The 20723-nt window shown below is 46.8% G+C and overlaps 1 long non-coding RNA gene across 2 annotated transcripts; it reads right to left on the bottom strand.

Moving 5' to 3' along the window:
- Window positions 1-9219: 9219 nt before the first annotated feature.
- Window positions 9220-11131, bottom strand: LOC144145466 (uncharacterized). 2 transcript variants are annotated; one of them, XR_013317503.1, is made up of 5 exons: window positions 10921-11131; window positions 9833-9959; window positions 9675-9754; window positions 9533-9619; window positions 9220-9433 (listed from the first exon to the last, which is right to left on the bottom strand). It is a non-coding gene; the product is annotated as an uncharacterized LOC144145466 (long non-coding RNA). The 2 variants fall into 2 exon arrangements; XR_013317502.1 differs by having other exon boundaries at window positions 9533-9754.
- Window positions 11132-20723: the final 9592 nt, after the last annotated feature.

Below are 20723 nucleotides of genomic sequence, written 5' to 3'. Positions count from 1 at the left end.
AATCTTGGCCATGTGATATGGTACGATTGCTATGGTACATGATATGATATGATGTGATATGGTACACTTTTATGTAAGTACATATGTTCTAACAAAATTTCACTGCGTTAAACAAAATGTTTGCATCTAAGACATCTTACGAAAGGTGTTGTAAAATGCTTAGCAATATGGCATCCACGAGGAAAACCTTTTTTTTTCTTCAAATGAATGCCTAATTGGTAAGCTGGTACCGCATTTGTTTTTTGTTTTTTTTTTTCATTTGCAATAACTAGGTCGAGCACAAGAAATCTGTGCGGCTACTCTGATGCCTCCACAATAGCAACCGAGCAATATAGCTAGTAAAGCGGGAAAGGAAGTGCACGCGTGACATGGCACGCACCGCGCATGCGCAGTGGTGGCCTCTGCTATCAGCAACACGACGCTAAGAAGAAAGAGGCACCTCGCCAATAAAGGAAATTTGGGCGAGCGTTGCTGAAAGAAGTTTGATCGAGCAAGATCCATTTGGGCCCGCCGTGACGCAAATGAACCAAGTGAGGCGTGCTTGGCATGCACGTAGAACGAATTTGCATCTGCTCACCTTCTTATTTTCTTTGAGTGATTGTTAGTTTAACGAGCCGACGCAACACAAGCAATGGCGTGCCGTAGTGGAGGGCTCCGGGTTAATTTTGACCGCCTGGAAATCTTTAATGTGCTCCGAAATCTCGTACACGCGGGCGTTTTTGCTTTTCGCCTCCATCAGAAAGGCGGCCGCCGCGGATAGGAATCGAACCAGCGTCCTCGTGCTCAGCAGCACAATGCCTTAGCCACTGAGCCACCGCGGCGGGTTTATGATTTTCTTTCTTCACGAAAGGAAATGGAAGAAACCAGACAGCAGGATACGAATTCTCTAAAACGCGGGCGGCGTTTTGAAGCGACGCTGTTTTAGCATGCAAATACACGTATCCTTGCGTTCCTGGCGTTGGGGAGTCCCTTGGAGTGGCGGGAAACATAAAATTACGAGGGGAGTCCCAGGAGGACAAGCGAGAGCATGGCGCAAAGCGGCGCGCTAAACGACGGAAATCAGTGCGCATCGCTTTGCGCCATGCTCTGCTTGTCCTGGCAGCGTCATTTTTTCCCGTTTCCCCTACTCCAAGCGACTCCCCAACCCAAGAATGCATGTATTGTATTTGCATACCAACAACACGTCACTTTAAAACGACGCCCGTGTTTAGAGAATTCGGCCCTTGGCCACGAAGTAAAACGACGCTGAGGCACCGACTCCTGGGACCCAATTCATCGGAAAAAAACTGTGGTTGATTACTCTGTCACAGGAATCAGTAAAACACGAAAGTGAAATGTGCAGCGAAATCTGCAGCTGAGCATGATTTGCGGGTCGGCGGCTGTCTTGTAAGTTGTGGGTGTGCTTGGTCCTTCTGCCGGGCCGCTTCGGCAAAGATATACTGGCGTCATTTCCGTGACGGATATGACGTCAATGAAATCTTGGGGCATCGCGGCATAAAACACTTTCGTGTTAAAATATAAAACCCGAAAACGAACAACCTAAGTATAACGTACTGATGATGATGATGATTGTTATTGGTTTCCCCTTTGTATCGGGGTGATGACATGTCATCTTACCAAAAAGGACTAATATACTTATGTTTTATACTCTTGGTTTAATACTAGCGCTGCTTAGGACAGGCACAAAAAGCTTATTAGGCATAAAATATTTTTTTTTCTGCTACAGGTGGTAACTGTTCTAGGCAATATTGCCCTCTATGCTTTTCGTCCACCAGCATTCTAATCTTCTTTTCGTCCCCTCGACAGCCTTGAAGTTAACTTCCTCTGTGCTACCTTTAAATCCTAGGGCTTCTGGAAGCCTAATATTTCCCTCGTAGATTTTGATGGATACCCTCACATTCTAACACTATGCGCCGCATAGTTTGTTTCTTTGCCGCAGACCACGCATACTCCATCATTTTGTCAATACTTCCCCACAAAGCTCTTAGTTCGCAAGCAACTTGCTCTAGCCTCAAAAAGCAAAGCACTGCTCAAGGAATTATCGTAGAAATTTTCCTTTCTGATGTTCTGTACATCTCTAACGACGTACATCTCTAACGACGTTTTAGCTTCCATTTTTCTCTCTCCATTTCTTATACCTAAAAGAAGACCTCCTCGACCACCTTACTTCTCACAATCGCTATACAATCCTGGCACTTGATACTAAAGGCGCATTTGACAATGTGTCCCATGAAGCCATACTCGCCGGACTAAATTCGGCAAACTGCGGGCAACATACATTCAACTACGTTAAAGCATTCTTGACATATCGTACAGCCACAGTGGGGTTAAGCCACCTACGCACTGCCCCTTTTCCTACACGACCACAAGGCACGCCCCAAGGATCGGTAATTTCCCGTCTTCTATTTAACCTGGCAATGAAAGACCTATCTCCGCTGCTGCAAGCCCTTCCGCACCTCAAACACGCCATCTATGCGGATGATCTCACACTGTGGACCTCCATTCCATTGGAGAACAACAAGACACCTTACAGCAAGCTGTCATGCAACAAAGATGTCTGACATGTGCACCCGAAAAATCATCGATTCTGACTCTTACAAAACGGACCTCTCATCGCGTCAAGGACAAAATTTCTCTACCGATATATAGTTACCTTGAACGGACAAGCAATCCTAATTGGTACGTGTGTTGCTGTGTGGGGGCTGCTTCGCTTGCGACTGCATGCGCAATTTTGCTGAGTTTGTCCAGAGCTGCGGCCAAGAGCAGTCGCATCAAGACTTGCACTTGTGGCAGTTTCTGGGCGCCAGAGCCCCACGAATTTCTCGCCAACCGCGCGGCGGTTCGGCACCCTTTTTGGCCCCCGGGCCCCCATCAGGGATCATGCCGCGATACCCTTTTTGTGCGCTGCGGCGCCTTTTAATTGTAATCCAGTTTTCATTGTCTTGTGTTATCTTATGTTCATGCTTCGTCGCCTCCTGTATATAAGTGTAAATAGGCTTTTTCTTCATCATCTACTTGCCTCGTCTCATCACCGGGTCCTTCACCATCCTCCACGACGACACCACCCACCTCAACAACGAACCAAACTTCACTGGCAGGTTTACGGACCCCGAGCTGCATTCCCATGAAAAGACCTCGAGAACACCGGGGTTCGGCGAGGAAGGGCACGGAGTCAAGGTGGCCAATGGTCAACATAAGAGAGACGGGTGTGCAGCGGGTGATCGGTGAAAATGAACCCGGGCCGGGCATCTCGACGGACACCAACCAGACTTCTGGCCGAGAGAAATTTCGGCTTGAAAATTGGACTGCGAACTGTGTCTTTGTATTAGAGAGGTTATAAAACGCCGTGTAGATATGATAGCTTAGTCTCGCGATGTCGAAGTATTGTCAAGGTGTCGGCAGAGAGCAACGAGTTTACTTCACCAACGGGCCGAACGAGAGGACAGAGGAGAAGCTCATTCCGCCTTGCAGGACAAGCCACGCTGCAACGCCGAGGAAGAGACAAGGCGCATCTCTGGATATAACAAGGTTCTTTACAAAACTGCCCTAGGTAAGCGCTGACACGCTGGCGCTTGTTTTTTATCTACATTTACTGCAGTCCAGTGCGTCTCGATGCTGCAGTTTCCGAGGTCTGAATTATTTGTGCTTTGAATGGCAGACCGTTAAACGTCGAACTCTGAGGGTGTTTAGGGTAATAAAACGCGGAATTAGGCGTATGACATCTAGGCGTATGACAGCATTTTGTTTCCTTCCTTCAGAACTAGTAGCCACACCTTTTGTTTGGAGAAAAATATGGAAGCGCAAGAGGTTTGCCACGGAGATCTGAACTCTCGAGTGCCTACATGCACTTCCATTTCTGCCGACTTCGATTGAATATATAACGTGTAGGATGCTCCTGAAATATGCCTTAACCTTAGCAGAGGGAAGGTATAGTTACTGTGCAGTACGCGTATTTATTCCTGTAAATATTTTTATTAGTGCCGTTCTTTTTTTAATTTTGCAAACTTTGCTCAGGGATCTTTAACGTGCGTAAAAATCTTGAACACACGAGTGTTTTCGCTTTTCGCCTCCATCACAATGCACTTTACCTCAATCCTGGAAACACGCAAAAATCACGTTTATCCCCAAACCAGGAAAACCACTCACACTTAAACATCTCCGACCGATCTCGCACACCTCCTGCCTCGGAAAGCTCATGGAGCACAGTACACACAAGCATTTACAGCGCAAACAACTCCTTCCTCACACAATGATTGGTTTCCGACCTAAACTATCCACTCAGGACATTCTTCTTCAACTGTCTCACGACATAATCACGCCACAGCATAAACATGACAACGCCGCTATACTAGCATTAGATTTAACTAAAGCCTTTGATAATGTTTCACACACAGCGATACTCAAAGGCTTGCACTCCATAGGCCCAGGACCACGCACATACAATTACATCCGAGGTTTTCTCACGAACAGGACAGCTATTGTACAAATCGCCGATACACTTCCACCACCCTGACTCTCCCTTCAAAAGGCACGCCACAAGGCGCCGTCCTTTCCCCTTTATTATTTAATCTCGCCATCTTAACCGTCCCCCAACAACTCCAACAAATCCCTAATTTTAATTTTGTTTTGTACGCCGACGACATTACACTTTGATCAACAAAGGCTGCGACGCTGAAATAGAGAGCACTCTACAAAGAGGAGTAGAAATAGTGATAGAGGAGGCTGGCGGAGCAGGTCTCACCTGTTCGCCAGCCAAATCGCAGCTGCTCATACTCCCACCAAAAACGCAAAACTCATCCCCCCCCCCCCCCCGAATATCCACATAAACATGCGAGGTGACCCCATCCCGAAGGTTGAAATAATCAAAATCTTGGGCTTAACCATTCAACATAACAGATCAAATACTCACTTCATACGCCAGCTCGAACAACACGCCACGCAAACGATAGGTTTAATTCGACGAGTTACCAATAGACACAGAGGCCTCAGGGAAGCTGAACGCCTAGCTCCGTCTCCTTCAAGCCTTTGTCCTTAGCAGGCTGACCTACTCCCTTCCCTATTTAAACCCATCTAAAACAGAGCTTAATAGAGTGAACATATCATACTCAGAAAAGCTTATAAAGCAGCGCTGCAACTGCCCCTCAGCACTTCCACTGCCAAATTCGAAGCTCTAGGTGTGCATAACACGCGGAATAGCTCATTGAGGCTCACCTCGTCAATCAAATCACCAGACTCTCAAAAACTACCACTGGCGCTCATATTATCCAGATGTTACGAATATCCCCTTTAGACCCCCCAGAATACAAAACCACACTCCCTCACGACATCCATTCTAATTTAATTATCAGGCCTATACCCAGAAACATGCACCCACAATTCAACACCAAAAGGCGTTCGCAACGCGCACAAGCATTACATAAAAAATACCGCGACAAACATGACGTTCATTACGTCGACGCAGCCGAATATCGGTGGCAGGGTGCCTTCTCAATCGTCTCCCATTGCCCTTCCAATCAAGTACAGCGGAACTTCCTGACCATCCGCACCACCAACCCAGCCACAGCGGAAGAGGCGGCGGTAGCATTAGCGCTAACGGAAAAGCCGACCCCTTCCACAATCATCACCGATTCTAAAACGGCAGTTCAAAATTTCGCCTCCGGCTATATTTCACCCCAGGCACTCAAAATTCTCCAACAAGCAACCCCAACGTCCCCCGTAGAAATCATCTGGGCTCCGGCGCATGCTGGCAGAGGAATGAAGTTGCCCACAGTATGGCTCGAGAACTCACCATCCGAGCCGGGCCCAGCTCGTTCACCTGCCATGGCGCCAGATCCGCTAGAGACCGGATGATCACCTATATACGATGAAATTACCACCAACTACCGCCTCTCTCGCCGCGTATACCCCCCGGCAAACACACAATTCACCATCCAGCAAGAACATACATGGCGTCTTTTACAGACAAACGCATTTCCCAATCCCGCTAAATTACACCTAATTCAGCCAGCGCTATACCTTTCACCTGGCTGTACTGCCTGCCAGTCCCTCGGCACACTTCAGCATCTTATGTGGGGATGCCCGAGAGATCCCTATCCAAAAATAACCTCATGTAAGCCGTGGGAGGAGGCGTTGCGCTGCCCAGACCGAGGCTCAAGCTTCACTGGTCGCCCGGGCGGCTGCGGTCGCCGCCAAAACGGCGGCCACCATCGTCAACTAACTCTACTCCCAAATAAATGTGTTTCTTCTTCTTCTTCTTCTTCTTCTTCTTCTTCTTCTTCTTCCATGGTCGGGTGGGCCGGCGGCGGCGGCGGTCTCCGACTCCGGGGCATCTCTCGTGTTTGGTTGGCGGTAACTTTTCCCCGTCCTTCCTGCATTTGTCTGCTCGGCGATCCCATGCCCGCGTGCGGGCAGGGGTGCCGCGTACGTGCAAAAGACAAAAGCCGTGGAAAAAAACAAAACATATAGCAGCCTTCGCGACAACGGGCCGCAGAGCAGTTTCGAGCATACGAAATTGAAGAGTGCGCGGCGGCCCATACGGCGGCGGAGCGGTGGGGTCACGTGGTGCAGTGACGCCTGGGCCGACTTCGATTTTACTTTTTATGTATAGGCTTCACGTTTCTCCGGTGGCGCCGTCTCCTAACTTTTTAAATGCAGAGCATTAGGATAACTCACGATGTCACCCGTGCGTCGGCGTCCACAGCAGCCAGCCTCCCCCTACACTATAAAAAGAAATAACAGTTACCGGCGCCTGGTTTCGATCCCACGACCCTGCGGGCGGAACTCAAGGTACATGGTGCTCTACCCACTGCGCCACAAAACCGACACAGAATCAAAGGCTACGAACGCGCCTTATATCCTTGACTCATTCAAACTACGTCGTCAGCGGCGTGCGTTGGCGACTCAGCGGCGTGATATCTGCATGGTGTACACGTGATAGCACCAACCCCCCAAACACTAAACGTTAACGCAATACACCCACCCCCTATGCGACACATTTACTCGAATCCCCCTCGCGGGGAAATGGGCCTATGTTTTCTTCCTCCGTGCGAGTGGCGTTGCCGGAGGCGCCGTACGAGATTTTTTGCCAGCGTTGCGCTCCCACCCTCGTATTGTGGAAGTACTGTCGCTGTTCAAAGCGACACGAGACGTAGATCCCATACTCAGGAAGCACCTTCACGAGCTGCGAGCCGAATTTGACGCTTACCGCTGGAACCACGGCCGGCTTTGCTCGAACGCGCCGCTGTAAACATTCACAAGCACGGAGCGGCCTACGGGTGCGTAGTGTTTGCCAGGTGTGCTTTGACGATTGCGTTTGGAATTCTGCTGGGAGTTATCGCGCCACCTTCCCTTTACATCATAGCGCTGTAACGAGTGTCCCATCAGCTGATAGGTGGTGCGAAAAGCTTTGGTTTCGCTCGCGTGCGCATTTGCATACATTCGCCTTATCGGTGCTCCGGCATGGTAGTTGGAGGCGATTAATGGCAACGTTGCCAAAAACGAACGAGTGCAAATAAGAAACGAAAGGACAAGCGCACTTTCTTGTCGTTTCTTCTTTGACCTTGTTTGTTTTGCGCAACTTCGCCATGTATAGAAAGCCGCTACCGCCGCACTGCGCCCTCTAGTTCCAGCTCGTCGAGTAGCTGCGAATACCTCCCGGATGAAGGGCAACTTGTCCGCTTAAAACGCCGACGTGGGGCAGTATTACTTGTTCAGGTTTCTTTCACTTCTAAGCCCGCGCACATAACCGGTTGCCGACGTGCACGGCTTGGGGGGAGGGGTGCGTGCACGCGGTCCTTACTGATGGCGCCTCCGTTGTGCTGGCGGGAGGTTTAAACGCGGACGTCAAACGGCCCAATGCGACTTGTCCGGTGTCCTCTCAGTGATCGAGCGGATTGGGTGGGTGTATTACACGAACAGTGAGATGCCTACGAAGCGGGAGTCAGCTCCTAGCTTGTCCGCGAGACTGAACCTTGGGTCCTTCCAAGTTTCATTCAGCTAATTGGCTAGGAAGTATGCTCAGTCGCTATTTACGAACAAACGTGTTTCCTTTCATGCACTCCGTGGACTGCGCCCAGCTTCGCAGGTCATTTTTCTTCACAGAGTGGAAAGGGCACTAATTTTCTTACAGCCACGACTCCTACGCACCCGCCGCGATGGCTCAGTGGCTAAGGCGTTGTGTTGTGTAGTCCCGGCCGCGGTGGCCGCTTTTCTAGTGGATGCGAACCCTAGTAGCACAGAATGTTGCCCGAACATTTCCACAACGTTTCCCCTTAACGTTGCCAAAACGTGGCTAATGTCCGCTTTTTTTAACGTTAGTGCAATGTTTCCCAGAAACATTGCGTCAACATGATATTAGCATTGCTCCAACATGGGGGCAACGTTTTAAGGGTGTTGTTTTAATGTTTGGATAACGTTGTTTCTGACGTTCGTCAACGTTGCTACACTCTTGGAGCAACCTTCCAGCCACGTGCGGGACACATTTGAACAACGTTATGAGACGTTTTCTGATGACATTGCAGCAACTTTTCAGCTACATTTTCGCAACGTGCATACCACATTTAAGCATATCCCTGTACCATTCGGACGTTGTGATAACATTGCTACAATCTTGCAGCAACTTTAGATCCACACTTTTAACATGTAGTTAGCATACAAAGAACGTTGCTGCAATGTTCAAGCAATGTTTTTATGAAGTTGCAATAACATTCCTACAATTTTGCGGTAACTTTCTAGCTATATTTTTGCAACGTGCGGGTAACATTTAGAAAACGTCGCTATCATGTTCAAGCGATGCTTCCTACAACGTTACCGCGACTTTACAGATACGTTTTTTCCCCACGAGGGCCGCATCCGCGCACTGTTGATATGACGTTCAAGCAATGTTTCTCTTACGAAGCGATGATATTGCAGCAATGTACAGGTAACTTACAGTTACATGTATCTAATATACATGCAACAATAACTAGATGAAAATATTATAAGTTAACTTTTTCCTAGACAGACGATTGTTGACTGCATGATAAGCGAGCACTTCAAACCTCGTCCTCATAAACTCCTGAAAGGTATAAACTGGCATTTTAGACTGCATGTTCATACATTTGATCCCTACACTGACCAACACACACAATTAAGGCAGTCCGGCAAAATAACAAACTAAGAAATGGCGGAATTTTAAAGCAAGGAACATGCCAGCTAGCGTAAATAACAACACTGACACTCTTTAAGATGAAAGAACATGTGCGTTTTATTTTACCATTAACAATCGATCCGAATACGTATTGTGTTAAAGCAATTGAATTTCGCAAGTACGCTGTTTCAGCCGTTGTCTTCGTTTTTCTCCTCCTGGGCTTGCTTGTTCTTCTGCCTTGACAAGTCAGTTTGATGACATACTTGACGGCCATGAACCCAGTAACATGGGGTTGTTACTGCCACGCTTGAAAAACTGCCCCGAGGGTTGTTACTGCCCCGAAATGAAAAAAAGCTGTAGTTTAGGAGAAGTTGCAAAGTTGTTACAGCACAGACAATGTCTCACCTCTCAGAACACCAGGACTTTTGGCATACAATATGGCCTCATCAATTTTCTTGTACTGGCACTTCAAATGAGGTTTGACTGCCATTCCTGGAAAACAAACAAAATGGCATTGCTCTAACACACAGGGTGCTCAGAAGCTCACCTGCAGTTTGGATGACGCTTGCTGCCAGATGAGCTTATTCGTGTGTCAATGTTGTGGTGCTGGTAAATCATAAGGTATTTCTGAAACAAAACAGAGTGTATAGAAGTGGTTCAGAAAACTGAAGTGAAGCAAATTTTAGCTAATAGAGAAAACCTTACCTTTAGGAAGGAATATTATAGCAAAACAGGCCTCTTCACTTTTCACTTTGTCTTGCTTGTTTAACTTTTTCTAATGCCCGTGCCAACTTTATGACGCACATCGCTTGAGTTGGTTTCTCAAGCATCCCTGGAAAACAGAAAAGGACAAAATACTGAATTATATAAAATACCTTACAGCTTTCTTTCCAGGCCATTGAGTAATTAAGTGAAAAGTCTTCGATCAGATCACTTGCCAGAGAATTTTCAATTAACAAGAGAAGCCGACCAACTGATGACGACGTGGTACGTCGGCAATCATTGAAAGAGGACGATAATTACCTCAATGGCCATAAACATAAAAACGCAACGAACAAAAATTAGTAAACAGGCAAATGTAAAGAAGGGAAACATTACATGTACAACTAGATGAAATTACAACCGTGTATTTTCTTGGTTGCCTAATTTTACCTTTTGCTCTCGAAAAATGTGCTAAAAACTGGCTTCAGCTGTTTTATTTTCTTATTTTTATTTATTTTTGATCATTTTATTTATTTATTTTTATTTGTCATTTATTTTCTTTATAGTTATAAGCATCCGACGTAGACCAGCCTTTCACATGGAAAATATGTGAATACTACAAAGACGTCAGGCGTTGTTTTACATCGTAAGATGGTTCGCATAAGCAGCTGATAACATATGGCTTAACTGCAACGCTAAATTGTGTTCCGTTACAGCATGCCGCCGAAACTCGCGTGAAATTAAACATAACAAAGTTATATTTATTAGTTGTATTTTTCGCGTTCGTGAGCAGCTGCGGCGAGAAGTAAATTAAAAGCCAATCGTACATATCAAGGTTCTTGCAGAACATATATACACTCGATTTCAGCATCATAACAAAAAATCTACTACTGAGCGCCCATCCTGATTTCTCATTATACTCTTTCCATAAAATTTAAGTGAATACGTGTTCCCCTTTTACAACCGTACGCATTCACAAAAGTAAGGATATGCTTAGAAGTTAGAAACGGGAGGGCAATCTTGTTCCCGCTCTTTTACGAAGTAAACTGCATTCGAAAGAACGAGGCGAGCTCAGAAAATCGAGCGCTTACCTTCACTGGTCGGTTGCTATGAACTTTCCGGCCCGCAAATATTCGCCGTAACATGCGGCCACACAACAATATTTCGTATGACATGGTTCCTTCTCCATTCCGTTTGATTGTCACTATGGCTGCTCCTTTCTGAAAAAAGCGCGCGCATTTCGTCTACTCTTCCCAACCCACCGCCGGCTGCCAGTCGCAAAGGAGCATGAGGGGAGGACCCCTCTGCGAGGGGCGCGTACGTGTGCGCGTGTGAGAGGAGGGTAGGACGCTGGCCAAGGACGAAAGCCTTTTCTTTCGGTCTTTTTTTTTTTTTTTTCGGCCATCCCCAACATCGCGCTCGGCTGCTGAAACTTCCTTCGCAGAAGGGATGGGACGGGACGGAGCGTCGACGAAAACAAAAAATAAGGCATGCAGGAAGAAAGGAATGCGCGAGACAGCGTGCCTGATTCCCAGCTGAAGTCTCGGAAAAAGGCGGGGTTCCGAGAACGCCTGGCGCCCTGCTGTATTTCGTTTCGCGCCAAGCAGAACGCGACAAGTGGTCGATGCATTGGAAGCTCTTACGAATAAAAATTACACCAGGAAAAATCTGAAGATAGTGTGTGCAATGCTATTGGAAGGGAACAAGAGCAAAAATTTTCAGGTTACTTGGAAGGTTCGTTTGTATAATGAGAAAAGATCCTTGAAATAGGCCAATGAGCTTTCGTACAGGCAGTATCTCCCGGAAAATGGGTGTCACCAGGGTTAGGTCTTTGTTTTGTTTTATTGTTTCATATATGTTACAATATCATGGTGCTCTGACTTTCGCGCTCGAGGTAGGTGAAATGTCTATGGGGAAGTTGAAATATAAAACAGCCCACTTCATGTTGTCTATTTCAAACAAAGGTGCAAGGTGTGGACTAGTTGGAACGTTCGCTGATCAGAGGGGCTATAACAGTGACTAAATGTCACAAGAAGGGGGCAATTTAAAGTACATGAACTTTGGGCTTTAATCTATTTCATAAATCAACCGTAATTACTGCGGCAATGTATATATGAAGGGAAAACACACGATTGTAATTAGCTGGCGACATGTATACGGTTCGCACACCCATATGATGCACAGAAATTTATATAGCTTGCATATAAAATTTCTCCAGTAAATTAATTTTTTCGAGCAATTATGAGGATCCAGCAACAAGGCAATGTTTGAGCCTTCTATCTAGATTATTTTTGTTTAAGTATATACAGGCGGCAACATAAAACAACCCGGCCATGCATGCTTTAAAGGGGCCATAAATAGGCTTCCGAAGGTCGCCATTGTAATCGCGCAATCGCTAGAATACCCATTCACGGCAACATTTACCAAATATTACACCTATTACACCTAACGAATAAAAACATGAAGCAAAAATTTGGTGTCAGTACTCCTTTAAGAGAGAAAGTTAACAGTGCGAGTCGCTTGTGCAAAATTAGCAAAATGGAACTGGAAATTTTCCTTGTCGATGCACGATTACCTTTTTATAATGCAACCGTTTACTACCAAAGGAAGGCGCGCAATGTTTTAACAATAGGAAAGGAAAGTTGGGAAGTCATTTCTGGATGCTGTTTTCAGGCAGTTATGAAAGAAATGTGCGCGAACTTCTTAAAGATACGGCCAACACGTCGAATGAAAAACACGGCGTATACCCGATAACTTTGTCTTTCCATATGGTGCACGTTTCCCAAAAGAACACATCTCCATTGTAAAGAGGCCGCGTTAAATTTCGGTATGATGTCATGGTGAAGTGAGCGGCTATGGAACGTAAAGGAAGCCAAGTCGGAGTAGATACCATTTGACGATGGCATAAAAAGCTATTTTCTTGTTGAAATTCCAGTTTGTTTATTTATTCAGCAAATAATGATTGCAAAATAACACACGGCAATGAAACCCAAGTTCTCATTCGTGCCTCACGACGTCGAAATGCTGCGCCGTCCGTTTCACGCGCGCGTTGGGTTAATTAGCAGGCGCTGTGCATTTGGTCAGTTTCCTGGATATATGCGGCATGCACATGGACAAAAACGCACCCGAGTGGCATTTGTAAAAGACTCACGAAAACAGCCCGATAGTTGGCCATACGTGACAACGCACAGTTGAGGGTGAAAGCTGCGCGGCTTTATCGGTGCTCAGCAGCTGTGTTTTGCTCTAAGTTTAATGATGTGTTAAAATCGCCCTAAAATATCTGATTTGACTGATTATGAGGTTTCATGCGCCGACGCTACACAGGCGATGAGGCGCACCGTAGTAGAGGGCTCCGGATTAATTTTGACTACCTGGGGATCTAATTAACGTGCACCGAAATCCCGAACACACGGGCATTTCCGCTTCTCGCCTACACACACACACACACACACACACACACACACACACACACACACACACACACACACACACACACACACACACACACACACACACACACACACGCACGCACGCACGCACGCACGCACGCACGCACACACACACACACAAAGCGGCTGCCGCGGCCTGCAATCGAGCCCGCGTCCTCGGCCTCAATCCTTGGACTCAGCGCTAGCACAACAGCCACTGTGGTGGGTTTCTAGAATAACTAAATCACACTATAAGATGAGACAATCGGTATACCAATTGCATGAGCGACACGGCCTGCAGGGGCTGGTGCGAACCGTTGAGCGCACGGATGTTCCAATAAGAGCGCATTCGCAAAATGGAAAAGTTGGTTTCGTACATCAGTGAAATTCTGCTTAAAACACGTCATTATTTGGGTGTCATTTACACGGATCTAAGTTGATTTACACTGCAGGTATTGATTTTTCAGAGCGTGACTGTCGTGCCTAATTGATTGGCTTTTTACTAGGTGTGGCACAGCGACGCTTCATTGCACACGTTCACAAATTTCGCGGGGACTGGACTTCACGGAAACGCGTCCATAGCCAACAAAAGCGGCCGCTTAGAGTTATTGTAAGTCCAATCTGTCCTCAAGAAACTCATGTGTCAGATGCACGCCGCCAAGAAATTTTTGCGTGTATACGTCGTATGCGTATATACCTTTAGGAAAAGTGAATGAAAAAAAAAACGGGTATAGAAATAAGGTGCTTCGTTGTTGAGTCATATCTTCAAATTATTGTGGGCACCTCACCGTAAAAAAGTAAAAATGTGTTCATCAACACCATAAGAAAAGTGCGACTAGCACGACGAGTATAGAAAAGTCATGATTGCTTTTGAAAGTGACTGTTTTTGAGCGATATTACAAAAGCTGAAGTTCAAATGGTACATATAAATGGAGCAGGGATAAGCAACAAGTAGGGGGCGAGGGGGAACACAAACTTCTTGTTATTGCATGTTTACTGATGAAAACAAATAACGCGCTGCAAAGATTGTCTTAAACTGAGCTTGCTATTCCGTAAAACTAAGAGGAAACATGTAGAATACAGATACAGTAATCCCTCGTTATAGCGAAGTCAGCAAGACGGCGAAAAATTTCGTTATAAGCGGTATATTGATATAAGCAACCACTCGAGAAAAGCTAAACCAGTTTAGCTTATTATACGCCACAGCTGCGAGGAATCAAACCATAATGTATTCACTGAAGCAAAACGTTATTCAGAGTAAGCTGTGGTGGCTGTTTCATGTTCTTGCCGGGCGAGAGCAACTCCTGCTACAATTTGACCATTTGGCCAAGCAATGCAGGAGGCTATGGTCGCCACCCACAAAAATTGGCAGCGGCAGTGCCCCTTTTATAGGGGGGCGTGCGGGCGTCACGAAACGCTATACAAGAGTTTTGCGCTGAAAAGCGCCGCAGATGCCGTGGCTCGAGACGGAGGTTGTTTGTTGAGCTCAAAAAATAAATAAATAGTAATAATAAAAAGATTAACCGCTCATTGGGCGTACAAAGCACAATCATGAAAACTGATCGGTTTCGCATTAGGGGCATTGCATGATCACTGGGAATTGTTTTCCCGAGTTGTGCAGCCGTGAAGTTTGCAACACAAGAGTTCTTCGGCGCCTCGTTGTCGGCGACACTGCCAATTCTACGGTTCGATTGCCAGTGTTCGCGCACCGTCGTGTCCACGCCCTTGACCAATGTGTTGCGACTAAGTTCAATGACCCTACCACGCATTTGGACCGTTTGCCCAAAATGGGGATCACCCGAATCGAGCATGACCGGCTCGAGAAAACCGCCGGCGAAGTACCAGCTTGTGTTGACCTGCCATGTTGACAGCCTGACTCGCCACTGAGTCACCGCGGCACGGCGACACCTCCGCTCGCCACTTAATTCGCTCTAAGCGGGTCAAGCTCTTCTGGCGCTTCGAGTAATGCGGCCTAAAATGCATCCGTTTGGGTTGGGACCAGAATAAATTTCGAATGAAGCGATATTTCGAATAAAGCGATTTCGTTATAACGAGTGACTACTGTATTTATATTTATTGGACGTAGTTTTTCGATGATTATAATAATTACGCCTGCGTGACTAATAATAGAAGTTCGATTTCTTACACGTGGAGGAAATCGCCGCGGGCCCATGTGCAACACAAAGAAATGCCACTGCCAACACGATCATTGCGGGGGAATTTGCGGATGACGCGAGCTCACGCACGACACTGATAACTTAGTGAGGCTAGAAAGTATTGGCTATGATCGGGAATCTGCCTGCCTGACCTGTTAAAATTCTGTTCTCCAACGTAAACGAAGCCTGTTAGTGTATTTTTTGCTTTACAAAATGATACAGCAATAAATGAGTGTTTTTGTAAGTTTTTCCTGAACAAAAAAATATTTTGTTCGCGCTCAACCTTCCATCGAAGGGGCCATATTTGTGGTATATTTTCATTAACACCAAGAACGGCGATGAGATTTACCCGCTTACTAAAAAAATGAAATAAAAACGAATTTCATTCATGGAAGAGCCGGCGGCCATCTTGAAAAAAATGACCGTCTTAGAACGGTGCAGCACCTGGCTTGTAACGCACGATGCGCGGAATGGCGGTATTATTTTATTCGAGGCTGCATCCACTCTAAGATAATATTGTGTGATCATCCAACAAATGAGGGACTAAAATAAACGGATCTGCCGCCGAGTTTGGCTACGCCATCCGTCGGACCGGCACCACGCGTTTCTTTCGTTTTGAGAAACGTTCAAACGTTCACGGTTCCTTTAAGATTTCATGGGGGAATCTACACGCTCAGCGTGACACTTCTCCACATGCATTTCTGCAGTTTTTCGAGAGCTGTGTTTCTAAATGATCACACATCGATGTAGGGTTTTTGCAGTCTGCCTCTGAACCCAGCAAACCACGAAAGTCCATAGGATATCCACAAATGGTCACACTATCCAATGTCATTTCAGGACATTCATGTGATGTCCATACAGTATGTTTCACCCAAGATCATCTGCTTGTGGACATCCATGCGATATCACTGCAAGTGTGTTATAACATCATTACGCGATATCACTAGGACGTCCACAAATTTACATTTTTCCTTACACTGAGAATTCGCATTCATAGCGTGGTGTACATATAGGGGCCCCAGCCACACAAAGTGTGTCTTAGTTCAAATCTCCCCTCATCCCCGTCTTTCCAGCTCCAAAATATTTTCTGGCCTGTTTGTAACTCATATTTTAAATGACGAGCGGGTAGTTATTTGATTTGGAATTTGAGCGAAATCTGGTTTGCCTTTATGTTTGATTCGCGAATTGGATTCTATATTTTAGGCTGCTTGATTTATGTGGATGAAGATCAAGTGGGACTGTTGATCTTCTCATTCAGTTGTAGGTGAGCACTGGTACGGAGGCTGCAGTACGGAGCCAGTTACGGAGCCTGCTGAGTAGGCAGGATTCTTGTCACCCAAATTTCATGCTTGGGATGCGAGCGGGTGCATTGCATGATGCGACCCACGCGTATGGGTATTGCTTGTTTGGTTCTTGCGCGATGGAGTGGCGGGCCTCGTCCAGTCTTGTAACGTCGGGGGAGATGAGGGTGACGGCCGAGTAATTTTGCAGCGTTTTACTGCATCGTGAATAGCCTCGTGGCGTAAGCGGTCGAAGGCTTTGCGAATGTTCAAAAGGACGACAAAGGCCACGGTTTTTGGTAGCCTTCGCGTTTTCTAGTGCAGAGACAAGGTCGGCAATTGAATCCAATGGCACTGCGCTGGCGAGGAAAACCCGTCTGCGGCCCAGGGTTCAAGTTGCAGATTCGTGCATACTTGTAATTCGAGGCGTGCGAGCGCTATGGATTCGAGAATTTTGGAGGCAACGCTCGTGAATGAAATAGGACGAAAAGAGGAGAAAAGTTTGGGAGATTTGTTCTTTTTTAGGATGGGAGGGACAAGTGGAGGCCAAATTGAGCAGGGAGGGTGCCGGAAGGCAAGTGGAAGTTGCAAAGTCAAGAAGGCGCGAGTGCTGCCTCTCGGCTACGGGCGCACTTTCCCTTTTTGCATTTTGAATGACCCGCACGGGCTCGGCCGCCATGAAAGGAGCTTCAAAAGCCGTGCTCAGGGCGAAGGAGGGAGCCGGCGCGGGGGCGTCAGATTCTTCGTTTTGGGCTGCGGCAGGGTTTGCGCGAGAAGAGAAAGCTCGGCCACGTTTTTTCCCCTTGCGATGGAGCGGGCGAGGAGAAAGGGTGGGGGGGAGGGGGGGGGGGGAGGTTGTATGTCGGGGCAGGTCGGGGTCGCGGAGATGGCGCGAAGCAAGTGCCGTGCAAGGAGGAAAGAATACTTTTCGCAGTGCCTATTCTGTGGACCAGTCCACAGGATAGTGTTCAGCTTTATTCTGTGGACCAGTCCACAGGATAGTGTTCAGCTTTATTCTGTGGACCAGACCACAGAATAATGTTCAGCTTTATCCTGTGGACCATTTGAGGCGGCGCTTGGCGGTGCTGTTCGGCGCGGTCGTGTCGTGCAACATTTTTTTTTTTTAGATACTTATTTCAGTTTCGTAACTGCGCCTTCCAGGGCGGGCGCTCCGGTCGCGTGTTGCGCGGTGTCGGCGGCAGCGCGGCAGCGTTGACGGTGTGCGCCGGTCCGCTGAGCTCTAAGTTGCGGTGTGTAGTGCATGCGTGTCTGCTCTACAAGTTTCTTCTTTTCGCGTGCGAGAACAATGCTTCTTCAGCGCGCGGTTGTGCGGCCAACTTAACTTAGCGTTTTCTGCGTGGTTTGTCCACAGGTTTGTGATCTGGTTTACAAAAAACCTAGGCTATGAACCTAGTAACACATATTTTTGATGCCGATTTTGAACGTACTGCAACATTTTTTTAGCAAGCCTGCCCCGAAGTCAACTGAAGCCACGCCAAGCTTGTTGTTCTATAATAAACATTGCGACCAGAGTTACTCAATTAACTCTGATTGCGACTACATAAGTTCGCGTGAGACAAATACGGCACAAACTGAGCGTCCTGTAGCGTTAAAACGGTCGGCATCATGTCATCGGGAGTTGAAGACGTTTCTTTGCCCGCCTAATTTTTGTGAACGTGAACTCGGCCGCATTTCGCCGCATCGTGGTCGTCGTGGTGTGGAACGTAGGGCTCGCCGCTTCGGAAGTCTTTGTTGATTTCGTGTGTTCTGTTATGCTGTGTACTAAATGCCTGACGACGACATTACGCTACCTGCATCGCTTGCTGTGCGTAAAGGGGAATGCTGTTCTGATTAACGGAGTTGAAACCGTCGGGGAAGGGGGGGGGGGGGATAGAGGTATACAGCTTTGCTGTAAAAGTCTCTTGTCTTCGAAGCACGAAGCGTTCTAGCTCGAGGCGGAAAGGAGAGTCTCTGTGTTTTTCTTTTTTTTTGTTACTATGCTTTTTTTTTCTTTATTGCATATAGAACAAACAGGCACGTGAATGACTACGACGCTGGTTTAAAACACATCAGTGTCGGTTTAAAACCCGCTCACCGAACTTTGGTGGTCAAAAACTATCATACACATCGAAAGAAGACAATTCTTCTAAAATTGGTAACCACGTAAGCTCCGGGCACTGCATATTAATTACGCGTTACGAAGCGCTCTAGCGCGAGGCGTAAACGAGTGTCCGGGTGTTGTAGCACCGTGACATGAGAGGACGATTACGACGACGGGAGATGCCAGCCCCAGCCCCTAAGCGGCTCGGCCCCTAAAAAGAAGTAGGTGCCGACAGAAGTAACTGGAGCATGGGAGCTGTGGCCGAACCGCTTAGGAGCACCGTGTAGTTGCACCGGCGGTAAACGAAAGGGGCAGAACACGCATGCGCGCCTGCCGACGGTGATAGCATTAAGAATTTTTCGATTTTTCTTCATTAGGCTGCTTGGTTTTATTAAAAGCTTTTTAGCAAGAGATTTCCTCCTCGTTCATATTGTAAAAGACATAAGCATGTGCCCCATGCACAATCTCAGCCATCTCACAAGTGGGCTGGGAAATTATATGTACTGTTCCTGTAAATAAAGATTCCTATTATTATTATCCGCTCGTACAGCCGGCTGTGAGGTAGGTCGGGGCGCCAAGACAGCACATGAAAGAAAACAGCGTGTTTACGGAGTCACGAAACGTTTTCGTCCGCGGTCGTACAACCGAATGCACTGAAGAGGCAAAGTTCTCGCACAAGGGTAAAGACAAACGCAAGCGAAAAGAAGAAACTTGTAGAGCAGACACGCAACTACACACCGCAACTTAGAGCTCAGCGGACCGGCGCACGCCGTCAACGCAGCCGCCTAAAGTCCCTCCAACTCGCGACCAGAGCGCCCACCCGGGAAGGCACAGTCGGCGCAGTTACGAAACTGAAATAAGTATCTAAAAAAAAAAAATGTTGCACGACACGACCGCGCCGAACAGCACCGCCAAGCGCCGCCTCAAATGGTCCACAGGATAAAGCTGAACATTATTCTGTGGTCTGGTCCACAGAATAAAGCTGAACACTATCCTGTGGACTGGTCCACAGAATAAAGCTGAACACTATCCTGTGGACTGGTCCACAGAATAGGCACTGCGAATACTTTTCTTTCCTGCATGGGTGAGGCCCTCGTCCTGCAGTAGACAGGCTGACGATGGGGATTTCATTTATGTGCGTGCATGTGCGTGTAAGTGCCGTATTATATGCAGCTAAAGTACAGTAATTAAAGTACACGAGGCGATGGTACAGTGAACCAACATTTTCTAAACCAACCTAATCTAAAAACGTTGCAGTGAACTGTGGCTAAGACGTCCATTGGGCATAACCATTTGAACTTTTATAGGCGACGTACTTTCTCCAAAACATGGGTTAGTGTGGTGTTTCACATAATAAATAAATGGAAAGCTGCTATACATTCAACATTCCTCAATATTGCGGCAACCTAGATAAACATGTACACAGACAATGTTAATTTGAAGGTTTTTCGTGAGCATTGCTAAATATGTAGAAACTGTACGTACGCGTTGATCACTTTTAACCACACTCCCGAAATTAACGTATCCTGTAACTATATCGCAAACATTCAAGTGTGCTGTACGGGATCATTTGAATTTTTAGGCAGCTTATGTAACTCCACGTGAAATCGTTTATCATCATAAATATGACATTTGCCAACATTCGGCAACATTGCTGCAACGCGAAAAAAGCGTGTAAATGGCAGTTTCTCATGCGTTGTTTTTAAACGTTACATGAATGTATCCAACGTTGGCCCACATTTGGCAACATTGCTGCAACGCAAGAAAATGTGCATGTGGGCAACATTGCCTATGCGTTAAACGTTGCGTGAATGTTGTTGGATGCGTCCAACACTGATTTTACGTTGGCCCACATTTGGCAACATTGCTGGAACGTGAAAAAAAGTGCATACGGGCAACGTTGCGCATCCGTTGTTTGTAAACGTTGCG

Source organism: Haemaphysalis longicornis, unplaced genomic scaffold (genome assembly GCF_048455015.1).
Source record: "Haemaphysalis longicornis isolate Haplotype H1 unplaced genomic scaffold, Haemaphysalis longicornis Haplotype H1 scaffold_7, whole genome shotgun sequence".
Classification (NCBI taxonomy): Eukaryota; Metazoa; Arthropoda; class Arachnida; order Ixodida; family Ixodidae; genus Haemaphysalis; species Haemaphysalis longicornis.
The sequence above is the reverse complement of the archived record's forward strand: the minus strand, read 5'-3'. Positions and strand labels throughout refer to the sequence as shown.